This window comes from Cardiocondyla obscurior, linkage group LG01 (assembly GCF_019399895.1).
Source record: "Cardiocondyla obscurior isolate alpha-2009 linkage group LG01, Cobs3.1, whole genome shotgun sequence".
NCBI classification, from domain to species: domain Eukaryota; kingdom Metazoa; phylum Arthropoda; class Insecta; order Hymenoptera; family Formicidae; genus Cardiocondyla; species Cardiocondyla obscurior.
Window position 1 is genome coordinate 2,831,825 of NC_091864.1, and position 27,086 is coordinate 2,858,910.

Below are 27,086 nucleotides of genomic sequence, written 5' to 3' on the forward strand. Positions count from 1 at the left end.
AATTTACGTTATCGTTGCATTAATGGCGCGTGGTGGAATATGAGATTTAAAAAAAAAAAAAAAAAGAAAGGCACGCAACGATCGGGAGGGAACCCACGCGGAATGTAGCTCAAATTTGAAACGCATGTGTCAACGATTTTCTACATTTTGCGGGAGTTACATCACGCGATGACATTAAAGCAACTTGGCAAAAGCAAGTTAAATTTCCGCTGTTATGCGCCGTATGAAAAATATATTTTTCCGTCGCTCGAATTTTTTGTTATCTTCCCGTCAAAATCACAAAATTTTCACGAAACGAAGAGATTATTCTAAAACACTGTCAGCAAGAACGACCATTATTTACACGTAACTGTCATATTTTTCTATATAAAAGAGAAGTGTGTCACTTGAATATTTATGAAACAACACATTTTATTTATACCTTTAGGCGGCACGTGATAAATATTCTAAACAATAAATATTTAAAATTTTTTATATTTGCAGGACAAAGAAATTATTGCTTTAATAATTATTTAATAAAATATATTTCGTAAACCATCCGTAATAAAATTATATCGTAAAGCGAATTGTCAATTAAAAAAAAAATAAAAAAGAACATGTGTTAATTAAATCTTTTATCAGTTTTTTTTTTTAATTATCTTCTATCTGAAAGTTTCTTCTAACTGCAGGAGAAACTTCTTGAAAAAAATTCGCTTTGCCCGAACATATCAAAATTTTCCGGTTTTCCGTCCGCGTAAAAAAAAAAAGTTGCAAATTATAAGAAAAACATAATATTATAAAACAGACCGGCGAGTCGCGCGCGATTTCCACGCGAAGTTGACGCTTGGTTTTAACCGGAGCAACGAACGCTGGCGGAACGGGAGCGTTTTAAGTGCCGATAATGCAGCTAAACTTGAAAGCAAGGCAAACTCCGGCGGCGCCTGCCCATCGAATTAATGCTTTATACGCAGACATATCCGGCGTAAAGTAAATAAGACATCGACTAGGAAGTACTCGCACTGCGCTGAAACGTTGGCGCGTTTAACTTTGTCTTACGCACGAAAGGAGCCGCCGTTGTTCTTATTATACACGTTATAGCGATCCGCGTAATCATCCGAGCGTTGCATTTCACCTTCGACATTTGGCCAGCATGGCGCGCCAAGTGTAAATAAATTGAAATTTATTCAGAAAATGCACGGAGTATCAAACAAATGAAATTCTTTTTTTTTTTTTTTAATTTAAATCAAAGGGAGTAATAAAAATTGTGATGGAACGTTGAAATACATTTTAAATAATTATATCAATATGCACTCTCGTAAATACTTTTTCGAAATGGCGATTGCGTTTCGTTTGGGATTAAATGAAGGATAATCCGATAACCGACAGGTTCATCCTTTCCATTTTCTGGAATTTCAATGCTATCAGTTCCGCGACAGTCAAATATTTCTCACGCTTTTGACGCCGGTAGCTCTCTCCCGCATAAAAATCGGGCGTTTTTATAGCAACGTCGTCTGGGTGGGTAGCATGTAGTATTTCGGACCCGGCTGGGTTCGCCGTTTTCGATCGTAGACCCCTTCGAAACGATAAATCGTGCTTTACGCGACGTAATCCAGTTCGACGCGACTACACCCTTCGCGCGTCGTTGTGTCGTACTTTTTTTTTTATTTTTCTTTTTTTTTTTCTTTTTTCCCTAAACCACCGTGCAACGCGAAGGGTCGGTGGCATTCGTGCGTACCTCATCGTCGACCGGCAAGCAAGACTCCGGTCGCGCCGTCTTTCCGACGAAGCGATTAATCCAGAAATCGATCGGCGGCTCTCTTAGCTCGAGTCTGGCCGAGGCTGCAGCCAGCCACCGACGCGCTCGCACAGATATTTCGGCGGTTTTACTTCGGATTAAACGAGTAATTACGCTAATGAGGTGTCCACGGTGTATCGCACTTTTCTAACATGCTCCGTGTCGCACTTCGACGCCACCGTAGAAATAAATATAGACGTTAATCTCGAGCTCGCGTGTAGGCCCTTAAGTTTGTTTCGAAAAAGAAGGTTTATATACGCGGGAAGGAATAAAAAAAAAGATGGGTCCAGAAAATGATCCTCTATTAGTCCGGCTGTTGGCCAGTCTATAGGTTCCACTCGCGAAATAACGAGACGGCAGTAATTTATTATCTCTCGACTACATTGATCTCTCTTGACTTCTGTAGCTATATCAGTATCAGAGGAGAGGCAGAGGGAGGGAGGGAGAGGACACGAATCCCTCCCTCAGCATTTTTTATTCTTTAATTGCTTCTATTTTCTTACCAATTATTTTCCGCTTATTTTTGCGTTTCATGCAGTTTACATTTAGCTTTTACGATCAGCTCGTTAAAAAAAGAAAAAAAAAATTAATTAAATAAATAAATACAAAAATAAAAAATAAAAAGAGTTTACCGAACCGCGTTTTGTATCATTATTTTAATCGGATATTTTTTTTTTAATATCAAGTATCGCCTGTTAAAAATTACGCGAGATTCCATCAATCGCGATATCGAGAACTCCGCGCGGCTAATGGCATCGCAAACAATTCGCAGAAAAATAGCGATTTCGCCGACCCCATGACGTTTGAAATCGCAAAAATGTAAGGAAAGTTGTCGGGTCTCGTTATTGGCGCCTCGTGAGACAAAATCAAGCGCCGCGTATCGCTTTGCGACACAAGAGCCGGGTTATCAGGTTTGTCGTAGCGCAGCCGCGAACCTTTTTGCCGAGAATTTTTCGCCGCTCACCGCTTCGATTTCCTCCTTCTACTTCGAGTTATCGTTTAATTGCGAGCGGGAAACGAGCGGCGGATCCGTTCCGAGCTCCGCGGACAAACCGCATGGAAATGTAGGGCGGTACGTTAAACGACACGACCGCGAGAGAGGGAAAGTGAACGAGAAAGAGAGCCGGAGGGATGGCGCGGAAGGATATGCGGTACGTATGCAGGTGTTAACCAGCATCCTGTTAGAGGACGAGTCGAATGCGGCGCGCACACCACGCGAAGATGAGCGTCGCCAGGATTGTAACGACCCTTGATCGCGGTTAATTGCTCTTTCCTCATTTTGCGCGGAAATTAACGGCACTACGTGCGTTCAACAAGTGACGAGAGCTAAATTTATATTAATAATACGTACACGGCTCTTTGACGTTTCTCGTACATCGGAGGACACGAATGTTAGATCATTAATCAGCGATATATGAAATTTTTTAATTAAAGTCCAACACTTTTAAGGTATGCCGTTGCAAATCTGAGCTTCACGTTGTTCACTGAATTTGTTGCCAGTAAGAGAATTTATTTTAAAGCACTCGCAATAAAATTTATTTTATTATTATTTAGCCAGAATAAAGATTGAATTGTTGTAAATTAAATTAAATTAATTTTTGATATTTTTAATTTTTTTTCGTTGGTAAAAATAAAAATGAAGATGGATCTTTTTTCCTTTCTGTCAATTGGCTTTCGCATCTACATCTACCGAGATTTGCAGTTGCAGGGCTTTTTGCCGAGAACTCTTGTTCCTCTAGGTCTCGGCTAATGCCGTTGGTTTTGCTCGATAACTTCTGCACACCGCCTCACTACCATCCGTAACAGCGCTTCTTGTACCTTCTCGTTACTTACGTATTATATTAGGCGTAATTATTTTATTGAGTTTCGGCAAGTTTAAGCACGATACAGCCGCAACGCTTTAATCGTTGCGCCGCTTCATTCACGAAACTGATTTCCGCTTCGTGATAAATTATTTCTCCGCGATATCGATATATTGGAAAAATTATAACGTTAAAACCGTTTATTAATTACAAGATTAAAATTAAAAATTAATATTACAAAATGTTAACGCTTTAACGTTGAAGTTTTCAAAGACGATTAGATACATGAATTTAAAAGAAAAATAAATAAACAAATAAATAAAAAACAAGGAAATAAAAGGCAGAAAATCATTGTACCAATAGATAGGTAACTAGAGAATATGTGTGAAAGGTAAAGGGTGTTGGGAGCCTGGCGGCGCTTGGCTCGGTGAAATTGAGCACCGCTGAGGTCTCGCCGACATCCCCCTCCACTCGTCCCGCTGCCTCGTCCCCCGCCCGCTACGCTGCGCTGCCTGACGCGTCGCGTCGCGTCGCCGCGCGTCTCGCCACCAGTCGGTGGCGGTCGCTTGCATCGTACGTGTCGTTGATCGCGCGAGGCCGTCCGTTCTTCTCTCTTCTCCCTTTAGCCCGTCTCTCTCACTCTCTCCCTGTCGCCTTCGCGTACGTCGCGCATTCGGTATCGTGACGGCAGTGATTCTACGACGCGCCGCGTCGGCACGTGCCGACGTCGGGGAGCCAGAGCGGCGAGAAGATCCGAAGAGAAGCGGATTCGATTTTTTTTTCCGGAGAAGCACGGCGGCCCCGGTCGGCGCGCTCCGCTCTCTCGCCAACGGTGCGTTTGTTTTGACATGTGTGTAGGCTGCCATATTGGATTACCGCATCGCTGCTGCTGTGGCCGTTGTCACCGTTCTCGCCATCACCGCAGGATACCCGGGCGCGAGACGCGACTTTCGCGCTAAAAACGAGGTGAGAAAGAACGATCGGCACACGCGCGCCCGCGCGCGACGCCGGCGCGTCGACGCGCCGAGGCGTCGTCCGTCCTCCGTCCGGCTACGCGCACGAACGAAAGCGCGGCACGTTTTCGGGCCCCCGTTCAATACCGAGCGTCGTCGCCGTTTCCCGTCGCGCTTTTTCAGCGCGCCCCGACGTCGCGGTCCCGTGCGCTTCTTTAACCCGTGAATTCTGGAGCCGCGCCGCGCCGTGCCCGCGCGCCGCTCTCGTAGCCGAGCGAAGCGGAAAACCCTTCGATCGCGCGAAATGGCGCGACGCGACGGCCTCGCTTTTTCTCGCTCGCGCGCCCCCGAAATTCGCGCCAGCTGCTCTTAATAGCCTCCCCCCTCCTCCCCTCCCTCTCTTCTGATTTCCGCATGTCGGGCAAATTAATTTATTATGCGCTCCGAAACGACGAAACGTCACGTAAGCGGCTAGACGCGCGAGAAGCGGAGAAAGTCGTCGTGAAACCGTAGAATAAAAATCCACGTTAAAATAATAATCAACCGCCGCAACCGGAAGTTGTCCGTTTTCCCGTTTCCCGCTGCAGTACCGATGATCGCGTACAGATTTTCAGCCACGAACTTCAAATTTATGACCCTTCTCAAGTAAATTTAACGTAACTTTTTCACACGCTAGGGTTTTACGAGCCGGCGAGCTCTTTTTATTTCACGTTCCATTCCTTTTCTTTATGTTAATGATTTTCTTCATCCAACCGATTCCTTTTCCTTTCTCGGTAATTGCGCCATTTCTATGTTGCTCCCTACCTCTGTAATACAATTCGCTGCAAGGTTATTCTAGAGTCTCGGCTTCTCTCTGATATATTCTACAAAGCTCCTTCTTGTCTTCGCCAAAATTCATTACTAAGTTCTTTCTGTATAACGAAATAAATAAATGCATTACTTACGTGAGAAAGGAAGAGAGAGAGGGAGAAAAAGAAAGAGTGACTAAAGCGTTGAATAATAATCGTAAAATTCGGCCTTAAAAGAGCTCGCGGGCGGAGAAATTACGCCATGCAAATGAGCAGATAAGACATTTCGTGGGTAAATAGGCATTTTGATGACGAGCAAGATCCTCGAATTGCTTCGTCTTGGAAGTAGTCCAATCGCAAACGTTAATATCGCGCGGAATATTTGCGTTGTCTTTAAGCTCGAGGCATTCAACGTTGTCGCTCGCCGCGACGTATTTACTTTTGTTCGGAGATACTTTTTTTTTTGCCTAAACTGATATGGAAAAGTGAGGTCGTTAAATCGTGGTAGGATTGCCTCGCCTCGCTCAGTCTTGAAGACAAAAGCGGCTGGTTGCGATAACGGATTGGTTAAATAGCGATTGAATTTCGCGGCGAAACAATGCGAGATGCGAGAGATTAGGACGTCGATTGTGCCGAGCTGGCTGGGAACTAAAATTCGGTAAGATTCCCTATCGAACTTTTCGTGCACGTACTTACGTGATTTGCCTAGCGGTTCGGATGCAGAGATGCAGACGCGCCGCTGTCAACGATCGCTCGATAGTACTTTTCCCCTCCTCGTCTCGCAGACGTCGCCCGCACGACGCGAAACATCGAACAACGTTTGCTCGCGACGTGTTTTGGACGTAACGCGTAGGTGCGCGTCACGTTTGCTTATCATTTGCGAACCGCGGCGATACGAATCTCGAGAGAAACGGCGCTTCGTTAACCGCCTCTATCTGTACGAGAAATCAGCCGCAAATCAAATTACATCTAGCCTTTGTAACCTTCTCAAATTAATAGAGAAATGTTAGTTGCGGATTGAGAATATTTTATTCTCCAATTTTTTTAATTAATTGATTAATATTTTTTTTTTTTAATCCGTGAAACATTGGTCTTAGATTAAAGTGTGTTAGAGAGATATTTCCAGTTTGATAACTTATATTTATAATTGATTTTTATGTGGCTGAATCATTTTCCCCGATTCGTTGAAAATTCGGATATTCCGTCGCGTTTTTAAATCTTACAAGCGTCGAAATCAGTCTCAGTAGGTCGAGCAACAGTTCTAGACGAGATCCGCCGAGGGTTCCGGACGCTGCTGCTATTTTCGACGATTACGAGGCGAGAGAGCGCGTAGATAAGTAAACGCTCTCTTCCGCAGCAACGACGATCGTAATTGATTTCGATAAAGAAAACTCCGCGAAAGCGAGCGTTCGTAATCCGTGCTCGGCTTACGTAACGCAATTACCTCGGCGTAATGACGGTGCGTGAATCACGCACCTCTCGCTCGGCCTCGGCTTCAGATTCAAGAGTCGCAGACGCCGCGCGCCGGCACGGCGGATATTGACGACGCGTAGGAGAAAACCGGTGATATCATTCTCGGACGAGCCGCGTTTCAACCGCTGCGCGTCACTCGTTCCTGATCTACGTCGAACGTACCGCGGGCGATAAATTCCTGGCCGGTATCGCGATCGGCGATCGCCGCATTATTGTACGCACGTGTATCGAGTAGGTCGATAATTATCTCGCGCGCAGCTATCCAGCGGGACGAAATTGTGTCGCCGTACGCCATTTAAGTTCGCGGCACGCGATACGATTTTTTTTTTTTTTGTACTAAATTACGTGAGACGTTACGCCGGTAAACCGTCACTGGTTAAGATTGATTTGGATCTTACGTGGCGTGACGTATACCGCGCGCGTGCTAGTATTCGATAATAGGTTTGGTGATGTTTTTTTTTTTTCTACGTGATTTGTTGGCCGACGAAGACGCGCGCCTGATACAATACAACGGTGGCATAAATTTATTATATTGATGTTGGATAATGAAATGTACCGCACAGTTTTTTTTTTTCTTGTCTTGTCTTTTCTTTTTTTTTACGAATCCATGAGACTTAATCGGATTTAATCGATTTGGAAAGGGTAGAACGATAGAATGGGAGAGAGATGCTGGTTCGTGCAACGCATCCGAAGCGACGTGCGTACATGAGAACGGTTTTTCTCCACCGTAACTTTTTCGCCCCGGGTTTTCAATATTTTCTTTTTCTTTCTTCCGCGGGCCCGGCCGAGAAATAAAGGAGATCGTAAGCGAAACAGGTTACGGTCGTGGCTTAAAATTAGACTCGGTGCACGAGCGCGCGCGCCCGATTCATTTGCGACGGGCTCGTATTCATGTTCCTCTCCCGGTCACTTCGTTTCACCGCGGGAACAAAGGAAACCCAACGAGTCTGAAAGCAAGACCGAGAGGCGGAGGAAGAAGGAGAGAGAAGGAGGAAGTACGCGCGACGTGTACGTACACACGCGCGCTCGCGCGCACGTTTCGTGCGTGACGAAAGGGTCGCGGAAGGGTCGCGAAGACGCAGATGTTCCCCGCGAGGTTTGCACTCGGGATTTTAAATACCGTTCGCCGCAATCCCGTAATCCCGTAATCAAGCCGTCATAAAAGGTTTCGGCGTTCACACGTTATTCAGTCTGCAAAGCCCAGCGAGATTGCTCTCTCGTCGACGCGATAGATAGGTGAGCCGTCGCGATTGCGGGAGGGAGCCGCCACGTAACGCGGAGCTTGAATTTATTGCATTATTTTGCGCGCAAATCGGCCATTATCTCGCGGCAATGCCGTTCGTAAAGATAAAATTTTATTGCTCGCGGAGTTTTGAAATGTGCTCGCTTTTACGACGCCTTGTCCATCATACGGAGGTTTTCTCGCGTATCCTCGAAAATTTACGTCGCCGTGCTTGAACCAGAAGAATTTATCGTTCGAATTAAACTTAAGGAAAAAAAAAAAAAAAAAAAACGCGCGTTACATTCGACTATTTGAAATATTCTAACTTAGACCGAACGAAAATATTATACATAGAATTGACTTAAAAAAAAAAAAAAAAAATGAAAAAGAGGGGGAACGATATTTTTCCATTTGTCGAGTGTTGCGCAAAACCGTCGTGCCCCCGGAATATCCCAAAAGAAACGTAAAAACATTGAACGTGACCCGATTCACTTGGGTTATTCATAGCGGCGCACTCGCTGGTAAAAGTCGCCTTCTGACGCAGCGTGTCAAACGAACGCGCATTCGTGTGCGGATGTGCGTGTGCCTTTGACCGAGTGGCAGATTGAGGGTGACGTAAGCTCGTAAGAGAGATTCGAAAGAGTTAATTCGTCGCCGACCATCGCCTAAACGATACGCCTGCCTACGCCGTACCTCCGCTTTTATCGTCTCCGAGCTGTAAAAGATAATTGAATCTAGCCGTTTAACTATTATTGAGCCGCGTTATTTATTCGGCCCGGCGACGAAAAAGTTATCCGAGTCTTCGTTAAAGTTTCATCGTTACATATTCGATTTAATTAATTTCGTTACCGAGAAAAAGAACAAAGAAACAAATAATTAATTAACTGGAAATATTGCAATTTTTCTGCTTCGTCAAAGCTTCCTTTCCGTTTCTTGTAACAATGAGAAAAATTCAGAGTCAAATGTTGCCTTTAAAGTAAGCTTTTTGAATCGGCATCAACTTCGTTATAAAACATTGAACGTTATTAATTAACCGTGTTGTAAGTGTTTGCCTGCGCGTGTATGACGGACGTAGAAAAATGTGTGTCACAAAGGAACATTTCTCAGATTAGGGATTTGCCTTTATCTCGCCGCGCTTTTTAGCGGAGCTTAATTAATTTTTTGCTCGCTCATTGCAGCTCGACTCTATTAATTAATCCACGAAATTGACCTTTTTTACGAAATTTTCAATCTGTTGAAATTATCCTCTTGTCGAGAACAGTATTAGCGTAGTCTTGATTTATTTCACGGGATACATTATGAGTCTTTTAGATGAATCAGAAAATAACGCTGTTGTTCAGTTATACTAAAATATGGAGGAAAAAAAAAGAATTATTAGGCCGTCAGCAATTTTTGTTCTTTCTTCAGCGTAACTTATTTCTTGATAAACTTGTTTATGTTACGCAACTTACGTCTATAGGCACGAAGACGAGTCTTTTTTAGTGCGGGCTAAAAAAAAAAAAAAATTGCTTTATTTCCAATTCAATGTACACAATTTAGCATACAATCGCGATCATAATGACTCGTTATCTCACTTTAAGAGTCGAACAAATAAATTGCCTGGCACAAAACAAGTCGATAGATACCACGAATATTTACGCAACTATTATCTTTCTCCATACATTTTTGTGCGGCGACACCGCGAAAGATCGCTCGCGCCAACTTCAATAGTCGTTATACGGAAAGAAATTTATTTTTATCTATCGGACCTTTTTCTAAGATCCCCGTTGACCCCGTGAGCTTGGTACCTCGCCCGGCGATATCTCAAACGACTGGACCGAATCAACGTTTCCGGTCGCTCGGAGAAATACAATCAGTGGCGTTCGCCCGCCGCGAGGAATCTCCATGCAAATGTTTCGCGATCGGTATCCCTCTTCGATCGCGGAACCTTTCTCCGGCTTTCGCACGCACACCACCAACCGCCACCATTTCCCGTCACTTTTCCCCGCTGTGTGCACTCCGAGCGGGTGTTTACCCCGGAGGAACAACGGGAGCGTTTCACCCTACGCGGCGCCGCGCGGCGCGATGCAAATTTCCGAATCAACAATTTAAAGCCGTCTACTCGTTTAATTAAGGGTTTCGGAATTTCTTCGGTCGAAACTCTTAGAAGCCTCGATTTATTTCCCTCGAGAAGATAAATAGTGCACGAACTTGTTTCGAGCACGCTCGGTGATAACGATGCGTCCTGAAGATGCCTCTCTCGGTTCTGTAATTATGTATAAAGGTTCCATATTTCTTCTCTCAGCTCCATGCACGCGGAAAGTTTTCCGCGTCGAGAGTACGAATAACGAACAAAATAATTTATTATGAAATAATAATGAGCTCGATTCGAGAAATTCAGAAAAAAAAATTTCAGGTGGCATTTTATATAAATGCAATAGTATTTCCGGTATGCGCGATATTCACGCCCGGCAAAGTAAATGCGTATAATGCGACATTGATTTTTCTCGTTGCTATTATTATGCACCATTGAATTCCCATCTATTGTGCGCGATATATGCGACGTGTCTCTTACCACACCCAGTTTCGCATTGAACTTAATTGTTAACTAGGCGCAGCATGTGCTTGACCAATATTTGCCCGGCTGTCGCACGTAATCAGTATCTCGGCCTTCAGAAATATTTTCCAGACTAAAAATAATGTCGGAGAAAATGTTTTTATTTTTATGTCCTCCGCTCCACGCCAACTTATTTATTCAGCTTATTTTGATCATTTTAATACGAGAAAATCAACTCTCGTAAAATATTTCATAACGTCATTAAATCACACGTAATTGATCTTGCGCAAACCACTCGTCGCTTCTTCTTCTTCTCTCTTTTTTTTTTTTAATTTTTTTAACGCATTACTTCGAACAAATCAATATCGTGACATTCATTACCGCACCGCGGCAAGTGTACACATTTAAAACGCCTATAATTACATTCCTCCGCATATAGATAGAATGTAGGTGTAGGTCGCGCGATTATATTTACCGGCTCGTTCGTCGATACATTTATCATTCTCTTCCGTAGCACGCGCGCATATTCCATTATATCGAGGTCCAAGTGTAATTCATCGCGGCGCGCGCGTATAACACGCTTTCGTTTAACGAGCCGACAAATAGGGCCCTTCGCAAAATGTCCCCGTTGCCGTGAGAGAACAAAAAGCTCCCTCTCGCCGAGCCGTCGGGCTGCCCTTGGTCTCTCGCGCAAGCCCCCGCGGCCAACATCTGTTACCCTCTGTCGTTAATTGTTATTGCACGTACGAAGGTGCACGTTGCCCGCAGTGACGGCCATTAAACTTCCCCATTACATTATTGTCGAGTCAGTCGATGGCGGTACGTTTCGAGGCTCCTCGGGTGCGACGACGAGAGCACTTTTAACGGCGCTTAGCACGCTCACCTAGGACAGTTTTTCCCGGCTGCTAAAAGCGTCATTTACACACCATGTCGGATTAAAAACGTGGTCGCGGTTACGCAAACCCCCTGCGACATCCGACACCCCTGCGGGGCAGCGTGAACCTCACACTCCCCTCCCTTCCCCCTCGGTTGCGACTTGCCCTCACACAGAAATAGGTGACTGACTGCGGGCAGATGCTTTCGCGCGTGTACATTAACGCCCGTTTAACCAAAATCCGTACGCGTTTATTTTTGGCAACCTTCTTTGCGGGCCGCACGCCGCCCGAAGGCACCCACCTTTTTCCACGGATTATTATTCCACTTACCGCGGCCGCTTTTATGTCCGTATCGATCATCCGTTCGAGTATAAACGCACTTTGTTATACTTACGTCACGAAGTGATTGGAAACAATGTTAAATTAGACTTGGCCGCGTTGTGGAATTAGATTATTACGCCTTACGGATAATATAGATTATTTTTTATCAAATTTTATACTGTGATAAATCTTTGAAATTAATAACCTTTGATCTCTTTGTGTTTCAGAATCATCTATTTGCGGATCAGGCAATGGAACCCGTCACAATTGCGCGGCACAGTTAAGGTAAGTGAAAATCTTTTTTGATTAATTAATGGATTAATTAATTTGTAGCCCGTGATCGGGTCGCGTTATTGATTTCTCCGAAACTCGCGGTCCTTTTTTTTACGCGGCAGGGTTAGATAGGGTTGCCATTTGATTTGCCTGAATGTCAATAAGAGGTTGGGCTAGGTAAGTGGCACCTACGCGCGTTACGATTCGCCCACACGCGTTAATTGCGGGTCATTGGGCCAGACTAATGACTATTTCCACCTGTGCACCATATCGCGCATCGAGAAACGATTTCTCAATGTGCTCCAGTTATTATAGAACCCAGTGAGCAGCGATGCTGTGAGCGTCGGTTATTATTAGTTTTAAACTTGGCCAGGTTGAGAGAAGAAATTTAATATGGCATATGATTAAAAAAAAAAATAATAATGTAAACAATATGATCGTGGATTAGGATCGCTGACAATATTTTATCAACATAATTACAAAATTTAGAATATTTAGAGAATTCTAAACGGGAGAATGAGCTTAAGCGCAGCGGAAACAAATATCTTCGCGAATATATCGCGAAGCTTAGGAGTCAGGGTTCGCGGTTCCGACGATTAGACGCCAACTGGCGCGCAACAAGGACTAAGAACTAAGAATCGTAGTAAGCGGAAATGAAAGAAGCTGACGATCATCTTTCGATGCGTTATCGTGTATCGTATGTGGAGGGGAAAAAAGAAAAGAAAAAAAGAAAAAACAATATATCATAACAGATAAGACGATGTCAGTAACGTCAGCGTTCACAGAGAGTCCAGCACTTCCGCGCGTGGTAATTGCTTTTTTTCTTTCGCGTTTTATCTCTCCTCTTCTTGCTGCACGCTTTCGACGTATCGTGGGAAAAATATATCGATCGCGGCTGGCGCGAATGCAATAGGGGCCACGGAGCATCGCCTCCTCGGGCGCCACCGCCGGTTCAAAGAAATTTATTACGTTTCTCAGTCTCTCGAACCAATGTGAAAACTGTAATCTTGTACACCGAGTTGTACCGCGAACGATAAGTTGCAGGACTACGAATTATTTGATTCGCCCGACCCATCCGTTCGTGCTCGATATAAAAATTCGGACATTGAATCTGGACCGAATTTTGCGTCGAAGACTAGTCTCGATTTCTTCCGCGAGTCGTCTTTTATTACACCCGCGGCTCTCAGATGAAAGACTTAATGTACTTAGAACGTGGAAGTTTTGTGGAATATTCATGCGCTTTCGCGAGAAAAGCTCGTGCCGCGCGTAATAATTTTTCGCGCTGAAACGCCGCCTCTCTGGAAGATTTCGCGACAATAAAACAGTCTCGCGTCCTTGATTTTCTAGATTATTAACTTTGAGTAGTTGCAAAAAATATTTCTACGCTCGTTAAGTACCTGATAAAGAGAGGAAAAAAAAATAATCGACGACAGCACCTTTCTATTCTGATTTCACTTTATGTGTAGTACAATATTATGCATACCGTAATCAATCTTTTATAGACTTTCTATTAATTTGAACGAAAACATTCTCCTATATATGGTTGTGCACGAAAATTACTTTTAAAGCGTAACATCTATCTACACTCTGGTCGAAAGTTGTTCAGCTGAATTTTGAAGTAAAAAAAAAAAAAAAAAAAAAATTAATAGTTACCTATTATGTTCTAACGTATTGGAAATATTTTTTTTTTTTTCGTGCTCGCGAAATGGCAAAAGGACAAATCGAGCATGTCATTTGGCAAAACCATCCGCGATCAAAATGAATTACTGTTACCCATATATGCGTCGCGGCATCGAGGCAATATCAAAATGAAGAAAGTATTTGGAACGTTTCCAAAATTCCGCCACTCCGTCATTGGACTTTTCGTCGGGTTGTATTACACGAGCGATCGTAAATACACGAGACTGCGAAACGTCTCTCAATCTCGGAGAAGAAAAAGGGTCGGTTGTATAAAAATGGAAATAGGTTTCTTTTTTTTTATTATTCTTTTTTATTTTTTTAAATTATTCACTGAGAATTTCTCGATCGTGCGAGCCGAGACCTTGAAACGCAAGGGAATGAAAATTAACGTTTCGGGAAATTGGGAGAGATTACTGGTTCTTGATAACGTCGTTGCTTGATGGCGAATTTGAAATATTTAAAACCGCCGACGGGATGAAAGCGCGCTCGGGTTTGGATAGCGTAGCACAAAAGTTGCGAGTGCAAAGCCTTGGTCCCGGGATGCTTTATATGCGGCGCACATCTCTGCATCCCAGAGCTCACTCGATGCAGACGGTAGGAATAATAGACGGTCGTGCAAAAGAAATGAAATGTTCTTAATGAACGAGAACGCGATCACATTGAATGCTGCTAGGCGCTCGCGTGCCGGTGTATGTTTCTATACGCGCTATGCATCCGCGTTGCATTTGCGAGGACTTAGCCAGCGAAGAGGAGGTACATGGGACTTTTTTTACCTCGCGAATCGTACGCAGAACGGCCAATATAATGCACCTGCTGTGAAACGAAAGATTGGAAATTGTAGAAGGGTCCTTGCGGTTTCAGTCGCGGTTCGCCAGTGTATTTTAATTTCGCTCCGAATTGCCTTTCGAGTAACCGCACAACCGCTCTTAAAAATAATTTCCCCTTATTAACGTAATAAATTAATGAATGTCGTCCCGACTGCTTTGCTCGATTTTTTTCAAGCATACCGGAATACAATTAACATAACAGAACATAATTATACATTGATACTTATTTAAATAATCGCGCTTGTACTTGAGTCGATCGAAAGCGGCGGTACGTCGCGAGATTGGAAACGAAAATTCTTTCCGCGGTATCGAAGCTCGCTCGTCTAGCGGGACATTAATGTGACGTCGCTTATCGTTCGCTCATTGCTCGGGCTCGTAGAATAGGACGGCGTTGCATCTCGCCAAACGCGGAAGGCTCATCTCTTTTCACCGTGGCACCGAGGCGTTATCTTAGGCGGGAGTTACGAGCGCGCGCACGTGCAATGCGAGAATAAAAGTACGCCCGGCATAATGTCGCCTTTGCAGCGGGGAAATAACATCGGGTCGCAGAGGGAACTGTAACAACGCGCCGCGACGAGCAAAACGGCGCGACGCGGATGTTGCAGCATCCGCGTCCGCGCCACGTGCGAAACAGCCTCGAGTTAATAGCCGCGAAGATGTGAGAACATCGAACCCTCTGTTACACGCTCTCGCGACGTTTTCTCGCTCTTTCGGGCTCGGCACGTTTCGGCGCTTCGCCTCGCGTTTCGTTTTCGTCTTCTCTTCTCTTTCGTTAGTCACGGAAGAACGCTCATTCTCATGAGTTTCGATTCGAGCGCGCCGCGTGCATATTTTAGGGTTACCCTGAGAGTATCCAGCCTTGAACTGGACCGCCGATGTTAGCCGTTCAGTGGTGGGTTATCGGGCATTTAAATATTTCCCACGCTTTTACGAAAATAAATTCACCTCGCGCGTAATAGCGCGGAGTATATGAAATGGCCTGATTAGTGTTAATGACGTCGGTGAATTTAATTGCAAATGTAATGGAATTTCAGTGAAATAATGTAAATTATTTGCCGAGTGCGTAGTCGAGAGACGGCAAACCTATGCATATAATAATGCACGCAATTTCAATAACCTTACTCGCGTAACGTGGAATTTATAATGTGAACGAGATGGCTCGAATGGATTATCAGGTAGTTTTATATTGTATAAAATTAAATCGCTAATAAATTTTCGTAACAACGTCTAGACGTAGTTTAAAAATAAAAATAATCCAGGCAAAAAAACTTTCACATTTTTATAACAAAAGAAAAATAAAAAGAAAAAAAAACACATTGATCTTTTTCGGCGAAAATCGTGTAAGAGCTGCCGCCTCACGTAGCGACGAATATATTCGATTACAAGAAGTGATTCCCTTATGGCGGCTTTCCCTCGAAATTTAATGAATGGCATTATCGTTCCCTTCGCGCCGCCGATCCGCTTTCTTTATTATCGCGCTCTTCCCCGTCGGTCGGAAATAAACGAGCGTTTTCACGAGGCAAGAAACGCGCCGCGCGCGACGGAAAGATATCGAGAGACCACCGGCGGTCAGAAATAACGTTTCCTCGGAGCGGAATTGTCTCCGTTATATATCAGTCTCGTTGTCGGACAATAAAACAGCGATGTGGTATTCGTGCACGTCGTTCCCAAGACGCATCGAGGCTCGATCGATTTCAACAGTACGAAATATCCGGTCGGTTCGACCACCGTCAAATAACATCCCGGCGCTGAGTATATTTTTAGTAGCGCGTTCCTGACCGCTTTCTATCTCGTCCTTTCTTTGCAAATTTGCGAGATCGACACGTCGGCAAGCTTCTTCGCGGTTCATTTAATCTAAGAAATGCCTGCGCGGTACACGCGAATAAAAATCTGCAAAGTGGCGAGCGGCGCGAAAGAACCGTTCGTTCCCTCTCGTTTTTCTTTTTTTTTTTGTTCCTCTCCCTCCACGACGAGACAGCTACGTATTTTCATTTTGCAATCGTAAAACGTGGGATCATTCACTGTGTCTACAACTGAAATAAAGTTCTTCCCGTTTCGAAATGTTTCCTGCGTGTGACAGTTTCTTCCAGCCGGAATTAATTTCAGAGCTGAAAGGCTTCGGGTTAGAACGAGAGGAAACGCAGGTCGGGAGATAAAGATTCTCGGGGAAAGTTCGAAGTACCTGCGTGTTTTATCGACGATCGAAGTGAGCTTCAATTAAAAATTCAAGCACGTTTTTGACGAGCTCCGATGCTTAAAATCAAGGGTCACGTATTCGGAATCGGGAAAATGGCGAAGCCAATTATCAGGGATCTGTCGCGGGGAATAGAAAAGAAAAAAAAAAAAAAGAAAAAAAAGGGTACTCCGCCGCCGCTATTAAAACTTGACTTTCTTCTCTACAGAAAGTGATAATCTTTTATCTTTTTTTTATGCTTGGTTTGGTTAATGTCGGATATTATTATTTAAATAATTTAATAGCTAGAGTTTGCTCCTTTGTTTTTTATCAACGGCAATTAAATTCCTTTAAAAAATTATTGATTGTTTATCTTAAAACAATACTAATCTCTTTATCTAATTCGAAACAAACGATTTACTTCATAATTTAGCTTGTACAAAAAATATAAGCAAAAAACATTTTTCTTTTTAATTAAAACATATTGAAAAAAAAATAATAATAATAAAATAAAATATAAAAAAGAAAAAATAGAGACTAGAATAGTATGCCATTCAAGGGTTAACGTTCGCAATTAACATCAGAAGACCGGGAGTGGCTCACGTTTCATTCGTGCCGTTCGTTTCCCTCGAAGATTTGCGTAATCGGACTGCGAACGGTATATCTCCCGCGTTCTATCTCCCACGGTCGGTTTGAACTAGGAAGTGTCGCTCCACACTTCCACGCCGCATCGATAAAACCAATTCTCGGGACGATATATGTGCACACCACGTGCGCACGTGGACTTATACATATAACTGTTTCAGTCGTTTTCGCGAAAACGGGGCTCCGTTCAGCGGCTAACGTAACGAGTCCCGCCGCAGAAAGCGAGGTCAGAGTTCGAGCTGTCTCTCCTCTCCCCCACCCTTGCTCCTCGTCCTCTCTCTTTCTCGGCTATCCGGTCTGTCGATTTTGCATGCGAAACGCCGCTTCGCGTGACAGAGCCCCGGCCTGCAACGGTCGGATTTGCAGCGCCGGGCAGATATAGAACGACGATGAAGATAGTTTATTCGTCTCGCATGTCGATGAACAGTTGTCCGAGTCGCGGCCGCTTCGTTTTTCCGCGATCTCGCTGCTCAAATAATAATACGCCCGTAGTAACATTAATCAGAGTTATCGGAGATATGCCCGCTCGACTTGCGAGAGCTCGTTCGTGGAAACGTAAGTTCCCACTTCGTTGCGCAACGCAGCCGTTTTGCATATCCTTGGGAGGGGAAAAAAAAAAAGAAGAAATACCTAGCGGGAAAGGAACTTTGAATTACAAAGTGTCGTAGTCTGAATAATTCAAGCATCGATACAATTTATAATAATTTTATACGAAAATTAGCTCGCAGCGTTGTCGATCCACTCGCACATTTCGAGTGTAAGAACGAAGTTGTGAAATAAAAATTAAATGCAACGGGCTCCAAATCCGTTTCGATGCGCTGTTATAAGATCTTCGAAGATACCCGAACGCAGTTGGCAATTTATCTCGCTGTTTCTGATACCGCCTTGTTTCCCCCCGGCGTCTATCAGCCCGCGGAATTCATCAGATTATCGACCGCCACGACTCTAATCGTGGGCCACGGTCGAGTTGGTATAACCGACTTACAGTTGAACAGTTATGTTCCTGCCTCCGGGGCCGAGGGTGGTACGCGGAAATGTTCCTTTCAGCCGTTTCAGGAAGTAAGGATAAAAGATAGGGTGCGGTGGTTGCAGGCTCGCAGCGAAAAGCAGAAACACGAAACGGCCGGGATCGGGATGGACGGTCGTAGATTAAAGCGCGTCGGTAACGATAAGGGCCAAAAAGGGTCGGCTGTACCCGTTACACCCTTCGAGAACTGGCGAACTGTAGCCGCGGTCCCCCTTCGCAATTTCAATCCTCCCCGGTGAAATTTCTGCGTCGTCAGGTAGCGCCTCTTCCAGCAGAGCTGTCGAATCGGCGGTGACGGATTATTTTGCCGAGGGGAACTCTTGGGCTGCAAACGTACCTTCGGCGAAGCTTGCCGCTTCTTAGAAATCATCCCGCGAATCTAAATGCCCTCGCACGTCCGAGGTGCAGTAACATTATCAACTTACTCGCTTGTATTTGGTAGAGAACGGATGTAAACCCCGTTCCGGCCGTGTTCGATCGAATAAACTCGACGCTCCACCGATGGCCGTAGCTGTAGATACGAAGGCTCCCGTCGTGCCAGTTTTGTTCGATACGTTTACAATCTTGTTGGTTGACTGGAATGTTCGCTACCTGCGAGAAACGTCTGGAAAGTCCGGAATTTTCCGAGGAATCTTTTTTCCTACCGTGAATAATTAAGGAATTACGTCGAGATTCAGCGAATTTTTTTTTATTGAAACTGGCTCTTTATCTGAATTTATTTTTATTTCGCGAGATTACAAAGATAAAACATTCTTTGCTTTCAAATTCGTTGCTCTTAAGGAACAAAATTTTTATTTTATTTTATTTTTATTTTATACAAAATTTTAATTAAAAAAAATAATTGTACGAATCAAAGAAAAAGATATTTAAAAAAAATTTAGTCGAGTAGCATTTTAAATATTAAGTAATTGTCGCGCCGTTTTAAATCGTATTATAATTGTTACACTGACGAATCTAGGGCAAAGATCTTTTTTTTTCTTTTCTTTTTTTTTCTTCTTGCACTTCTTTGTCGAAACGTTTCGCGCGATCGCTGATGAGTATTAATTCCGAGTGCGACGATAAAGGTTGCGGGTCGCGACTTGACATCGATAGCCGCCGCGAGCGATGAGATCTGTCGGTGAAAGAGTTTGCGAGTGACCGGGAGAGTAGTTCTTTCATTGGCGAGGGAAAGACGGGGGACAAAGGACGCGATGAAGTAGAGACCATATCGAGAACGCGGCGAACAAAGCACGGGCTTCAGTAGTGGATGGAGATTAAATTGGGTGACAAGGCGAATCGCGCGTGCGGAACGAATTCTCTGTCGGTCACATGAGCGTTGTAATGTACTGTCCCGACGAATGAGTAGCCGGCTAGATTATTCTGCGATACGCGCGTGTCGTAATGAAAACGTTCGCGGTGGCAGATCATCGTGATACTATCAGCGGCACGACGTAACAATGTAAGTCCCGCGCTCGCTCAATTCAGTTAAATCTTTCAGCCGCCACCTTAATATCTTTTGGACGGATAACAATCTTCGCGAATAGAATAGACTCGTTTTCTCCAGACTTTATTTAAATTCCGTGAAAGTACTGTGTGTCTATTGAGATGCGTGTCACTTTGTATTCGCGTTACTTCGTGACGAAAAAGAAAAGAAAAGAGAGAGAGAGAAAAAAAAAGAAAGCAAGCGGGGAAAGTATCCAGCACCGAGAGGGTTGTCCGGGAGAAAAAAGGGAGGCGTAAAAAGTACGGAAGATGAAAGAAGAAGCCGGGTTAAAAAATGGAGTTATCCTAGTAGACGGTCTCGAGAAAATTCGATATTGGCCGTGATGAAAGCGATTGCGCGGAGCTCGGAAAAAAAAAGAAAAAAAAAAAGACAAGAGCAGGCGACGAGATGACGTAACGAGCGCGAGATAATCCAGAAATGGTGAACGTCCGTTTCGGGACCGGGGGGTTAAAATTAAACTGGGTGAGCGTTGCACATGACGATGTTGCGGCGAGATCCAGGTTGAAACCTGGCGCCGTCGCAGACGAAATTAGGGGACGGTGGCTAGTTATGTACACCGTGCAGCATCGAATGTTACCAAGGGTGGGTAAACCGAGTCATAGCCAAGGGAAGTCGCCATAGTGACGCCCCAGAATCAAGACTCCCCTTTCTGCCTCGTCTTTGTTACTCCGTCCGCCGCCCTTCCCGCGTCCCGGTCGCAGAACCCCCGGCCCTTCGTGCCTCGAGTCTTTGCTCGATGATACCGTTCGGTCGGCGATACGGACTAAAACGTTTACCGGTTCGACAAACGCCTGGACGAATAACGCGCGGGGCGGATTACCTTTCGACCTTGCCGCCTCGGCGCGCTTTGATCTCGCGCATTAACGAACGCGATTTAGGGGGGGAAACTTCATTAGCCTGCGCCAGTCGATGCGTTCTTTGTCGAACGGGCATTTCCAGGCGCGTGAAACTTTGGCGTATTCGAGGTGGCGTCGAAGTTAGATTAAAGATACGTATCGCGCGGGCTTAATGAAATCAAAGAGGACAAAGTAAAAATTTCAGACATTCGTATTAATCGCTCTTTACCACGGTACGGTGACGTAATTGCGCGCGGATAGAACCATTAAAGCCTCATTTTTCACGTCGCTGTCTTAAGCGAGCGTGTGTAGCTGGGCGTCGGTTAAAACGGCAATAACAACGCTCGTAGGAGACTTGACGTTGCACGGGTTCGTTTATAAGGCAAGTTTCACGTTTGCGTTTTCCTCCGGTTGTCTCGTTTAGCGGAGTAACAAACAGGGTAACGTCGGTTTCTCTTGTAATTTAAAGCTCATATCCCTCTTCCCCTTGAATTCGCTCCGGTCCATTCCGTCTGCTCTTTCCGTACCGGCGATCTCGAATTCGCGAATCGGCGCGTAAACGCAACGAATTCATTTCGCTTTAGTTGTCCACGCGTTATGCGTAAGCTCTGTCTCGTGCAGCATCATTCAACGTTAATGAGAATATAAATTGGTAATTAAATGACGGCGTACCCACGCGTTCGACGAACATGACGTTAATCGCGATAGATCACCACAAAAGTGCCCATTACCCTAATTAGCCAGTCATCGAGATTATGTTTAAGTATCCATGTAGTATTTTGATGTAATGTGTCGGTCATAGAGTTTGATCGATGCCTTATAAATAATTGTAAAAAATAAAAAGATAAAAAAAGATTAACTTGCGCGACAAGCATAAATCTTATTCCGCGATAAATAATTACAAAGTGACATTTTTGTTACATTTTTCTTGGCCCACGGTTCTGATTTACATTATTAACGAAGCAGCTCAAGGCTTCCTTTTGATTTTTACACTTTATTGTATCCGATAATAGCAATAACTGTGATCGATAGAATTTAATCAAGCGATTAATGTGACCGAGATTCCTTCGATTGACTCTGAGGCGCCGCCGAGTGTTCGGATTTTATTATTGATACGTCATACATTTTATTGCACACGTTTATTTTGTCGATATATATACGACGACGGAAGAAAAATACATAAATTAAATTTCAACATTTGAATAAATGAAAAAAAAGACAAGAAAAAAACCAGGAAAAGACGCGCGGAAACTATTAAAGAATCGTATATCTGAAAATAATAATGGTGCTTGTCGATGTTACGACTAGGAACAATATAATGACGTCGTCAGATTACAGAACTGTCTACGGCAGCTGGCAGGCCGCGAGTTTATGAGTTCGTAGAAGCGGAAACTTCGCGATAATTATTATTCCGTTGCGGGCACTGTCAGAACTCACCCGTATTAATTAAGCGTAAAAGTAACGGCGCGTAAACGGGCGATTCGTGTAAAATTTCCACGGGCAAATCGAATTCCGTGATACGGATAGGCAAGGGGGAAAAGAGAAAGAAAGATCGTTAACGCGCACCTGAATCGCGAGACGACGTTTTAAACTTCTCTGCGAATATCCGTTTGTTTATTCCGGGCCGCGTTGCATATTCAGGCGCCGTGCGGAAGGAAAAGCATTTTCCGATGCGGAGGGAGGGCGACGCGCCCGCGGAAAGCTACGAGCGGCTTACGATTTATTAGAAGTCGTTAACCTGCTTTCGGTCGCGACTCAGAGACGCGCGTGCATAGCGTTGCCTTGAAAAATAGATGTGGCTTGAAAAAAAAAAAGAAAAAAATCCAAAGATTTTTACCCACAGAAATTTTCATCTTATATTTCGCCGTTCTCGCGAGATTTGCGTCGCGCGTGAAAATAAAACCTAGATAACCCGAGAATAATCTGGTAGTGTCTTCTAGACGCGCGAAGGTGTCACGTACGCTCCGTTTTTAGTAAAATGAAGATAAAAGCTTTGAAATGAGAAAAAGAAAAATTATAAAAAATTATGCACTGATATGTGATTAATGGCTCGATGCATTTTTCGTTGTCTTTGTAACAAAATCTTTTCTGGCTGAAATTCCTAGTACGGGTTGTAATTAATGAAATTTCCTGGTACGGTTCGAAATATATATGTAGAGTTATGGGACTCGATGGGACAGTCGCGGGAGAATTTATTTTCCATTGGGAGGTCTGTTCAAGATCATCATTAGCAAAGTGTTAAGCTGGATTTGGAAAGGCTTCTAGTATTGCTGTACTCGTCGCGGATTTTATTGCATAATTATTTCAAGAGCTTACAATTAATTAATTCTTTTCTATTTGACCATTGAGTATTTTGTATCGATTAATCAAACAATCGCGTCAGATTGCAAAAAATAATAATTTTTTTTTTACTTGAAATATATTATTTAATTTTAATCGTAACTTATCAATTGTAATTAAAAAAATTTTAAGATTCTAGAAATTCACGAGATAAATATATTCATGAAGTTGTTAATTGCCACTTTATAATCGGCGTAGACTACTTTGTACCAGAGTTGATTAAGAGCTGCCTTTAACTCCGCGTGTTTTATAGATAAAATCGTTGGATTAAATGCGATACTGGGAAGTTCGTGTTGGTAGGCGAAAAGTGAGGTCGGTAATCGATAGCCTCGTATTTTATTAAATCAGCTAACGCTTTATGTTGTGTTGCGCATGAAACTTTAACGGTGGCGCTTGAAAAGAAGGAAGATGGCTCTCCTATAAAGATTAACTTTGCATTCGATGAGATATCTTTAGACAGACGCAAGGCGGTTTGCTCAACTTTGTTAATGCAACGTTATGTAAAGTGGGCTCCAAATATATTTCGTTTGCATTGCAAAAAAAAAAGACTCCAGAGATTTCTTCGGATATACTTAAAGTAGATATACCTCGCCAAGCAGAAAGACGTTAAACTGCAAAGCCACAGGTCGAATTAAAGGCATATATATATATATATATTTTTTTTTTTTTTTTCGAGAAAGTCGAAGCTCAACGGCACTTTCCAGTTTCTTGCGACTAATTTGATAAACGAATCGACCAAGTCGCGATCATTAGTTTTCACGGGAGAAAGAGAGCGCGTCTCACAGAGCACCGGAAGCAGCCCTCTGGTCACGTATTTGAGGCAGGCACCGGGATATTTCACGTTTCCAATTGAATCAAGGAATCGCCGGCAGTAATTTACGACTTGAACGGTCTTTTTTTTTTTATTCTTCTCTCTTTTGCCTTTTCTTTTTATCTGTGTTTCGCACCGGCGTGGCGGACCAATCAGCCGGCAATAGTCGGTCGCTTCTGCGTTGCTTCATCTTTCGAGACTGTCTCAATATTCTAACAGTTGTTGGAGCACTCGTTCGTTAATAACGGCGATCCCTGGATCCGTCCGTCGAAATATCCTCATTTTTCCTCGCAGAATTCTAATTTTCCCGGGCCATTCGCTTTCCTCGACTCTTTACGCGCCCCGGCGAGGACCCCGGCGTGAAGCGACTCGGCGCGAGTAGCCATCGCGGTTCAACGAACTCGCTGATGAGAGAGGACCTCGACTCTTTGTTCCACCGGCGGACTTTTTTATACAGGCGCATTATAAAAACTCGGAATTATCGAAGCCGGTCCTTCCGGACTTTCTGCGGTGTTCGGATCGCCCGGCGTAATAACGATCATCGAGTCATCAAAGGTGATAATTATCTTTTTGAGAAAACACAGGCGACCAGTTATCGAATTAAAAATTCCACACGTGGTAAATGTTATTATCATTCACGCTTCGTCCGCTTAGATGACTAGTTACGTACATACGCGTCTCGCGGTTGGTTTTCATTTTTATTTCTTGCGCAATTATTAATACTATGCGTTACCACCTCGCGAAGAGAACGTTATTCCGCTTTTCAATTAAGCGGCGAAGGAAATTTCGCGGGCGAGCTAAATCAATTTTCTCGATTAATCTCGCACGCGCGGTCACGTATTTATAATACGCGCCGCATCTCGTGCGTATAACAATTACGAGACGACTTTGCGGGGAAACGATTTAATATTGCATCCGAAATTGGCGAAGAGGGCAGGGGAATGGGACCTCTCCCGCCCGTCTCGCGCCGGTTATTAAATTCTCGAAACCGTTTCTGGTTTATTTACGGCGGTGCCGCAGGTATATTTGAAATTTCCGCGGGGTTGGTGTTCGGCGGCGCTACCTTATTTCTCGCCGAAAGTAATCAGTTACTCGCTGGAAACTTAAAATCTTTCACGCGACGGGCTTACGTTGTCTGATCCGGGATAAACTCTCGAATAAATAAACAACGTCCTTTTAAGGACCGCGCGAGACGAGCGGCTGCTTATTTAATGTTTTAATTATTCCCGTTGCCGGGAAATCTGCTTAGTCGATCATAAATTAAATGCGAATTCGGTAAAGCTGGACAAGTGAACGCGTTCTCCCCCTCCCCCTTCCCCCGTTATGCGTAATTAGTGCCTCGATTTTATCAATTGATAAACGCACAGGCGCGGAACACCTGCGATTGGTATGAATAAATTACCATGAAATTAACGAATCCCAATAATTTTCTTACAAATCGCGCACAATACACTCGTGGCCGATATTATCCTTTGCAGTTCACCAATTCGCTTTTGATAGGTGACTTAATGCACTGAATTATTTCAGTTTATTTTTCTTTCTTTCTTTTTTTTTTTTCTCTTTTTCTTATTACGTTTTTATTAAACTTTATATTTCTGCATAAACTTTTATGAATCGTCTAATTTATGCGAAATATAACTTTTTTAATTAAACCAAATTTTAAAGGAAAATTTTTTACGAAAACCTTTTTGACACGAATAAAAAGGAAGAGTATTATTCATATTTTAGAAGAGCCGGAGGGGGAAAAAAAAGAAAAATTCTATATTATAGAAGAAAAGTTTTCGAATTATTTTTCCACGACTATTTGACTAATCCCGTAATAATAGCTTCGTTAGAAAATAACGTTCGACTGATCTAGATCCATCTCGTAGATAAGCAAGACATTTCGTTGCGGTATAAGCGCCGTGTTTTTCTTTGATATAAAATCGTGGACAAACAGAACGAGCCGATGATCGTTGGAATAACGCCACAGCTTCTAGCTGATCGTTTTTCGAAGCAAAAGAAAAGGATTAAAGCGCGAAAAGGGGGGAAAAAAAATCGAAAAAAAAACCCGTACACGCGCGCACGTGAGTTCTTCGGAAAGAGAGAAACGTTACTGCCTTTTTCGCACTTTTTCCATCAGCCACGCAAGCGGTCACTGGGTCACATCCACCCCAGAGCTGTGGCCGGGCGTTATCCTGGCCACATGGGCAACTGCGATCGTTTTCGATCTTTTCCCACTATTCTCCGGTCTCCGCTATTCGTTTGTATTTGCGTTTTAACACGCCCGGTCCGCGATCATCTGCATTTCTATCGACGGTACGACACGTCCGGGCATCTGCATTTGTAGATACATCGCGTCTCCTCCCCCCCTTTTTTTTCTTTTTTTTTTTCGCGACCGCGCGAAATGATTACGCGACGGCGCGGCCCGTAATATCCGCCGATCGCGTGCAATTCGCGATTGCGAGAGCGCGTTAACGAGCGTATCTCGCGTGTTTGCACGCCCGCGACTTTGCGCGCCGTAAATTAAGCCGAGCGCGCCGCCGGTCCGGCGTTTCCGCGATTCCCCGTCAGCCGGCGGATGAACTCTTTGATGAATTTTACAGATAATCACGTTTCGTGTAATTAAAAACCCCGGGCGCGCTACATGCGGGACGCGCACTGGGTTTAGCTGAATGCACGGCCACGTTGGCTCTTTGACGAATTCCGAGACCCGATTCCTCCTCCGAGTTAAAGTTGAAGTACATCGCGCGGACTAGATAATTAACTTTTGAAGAATAAATTTAAATTTTACGATCGGCCGGTCTTGGATCTTGTCACGAGAGCGCCAAGGAACGAATCGACCCGACTGTCTTTCGCGTTTCGATCCAACATCGCGGAATCGGACAACGTTCGGTCTAAGACTCGCTAGGGTTAGTGTTCTGTAATGGGTTAATTAACCGGACCGAAGACAGGTGTGTGCGAATTGAATGAGGAATAAACGGGCCCGATGTGTTTGTTTGCGAGTAAATGGTTACGCGCGACGCGATTACATGGCGTAGCTGCGCATGTGTTCGTCCGTGTGCGGTGCATTACGTATGCGCTCACGCGACGCGACGCGACGTCGCGCCGTGTACGGGCATCCTTGCTGCATCTTGCGGCACGCACACGCCGGCGTTATGTTCCATACGCACGACGTAACGAACATGCGACCGAACTCCCTCACATATCACCAGACGAAACGCGTGTTGATCGCGACACGCTAATAGTCGGCGCAAAGTAATGGAAA

At 44.1% G+C, this 27,086-nt stretch overlaps 1 protein-coding gene across 3 annotated transcripts in view; it reads left to right on the plus strand.

Annotated features, from left to right (window-relative positions):
• The window catches only part of LOC139103975 (uncharacterized), a 139,079-nt gene that overhangs the window by 28,668 nt on the left and 83,325 nt on the right, over positions 1-27,086 (plus strand). Inside the window, exons 1-2 of one of the 3 annotated variants that reach the window (XM_070659194.1) lie at positions 4,150-4,542; positions 11,972-12,029. The gene's annotated coding sequence lies outside the window, so the exon portion shown is untranslated. Of the gene's footprint in view, positions 1-4,149; positions 4,543-11,971; positions 12,030-27,086 lie in introns of those variants that run through there. The other 2 variants (XM_070659176.1, XM_070659185.1) reach the window with 2 other exon arrangements.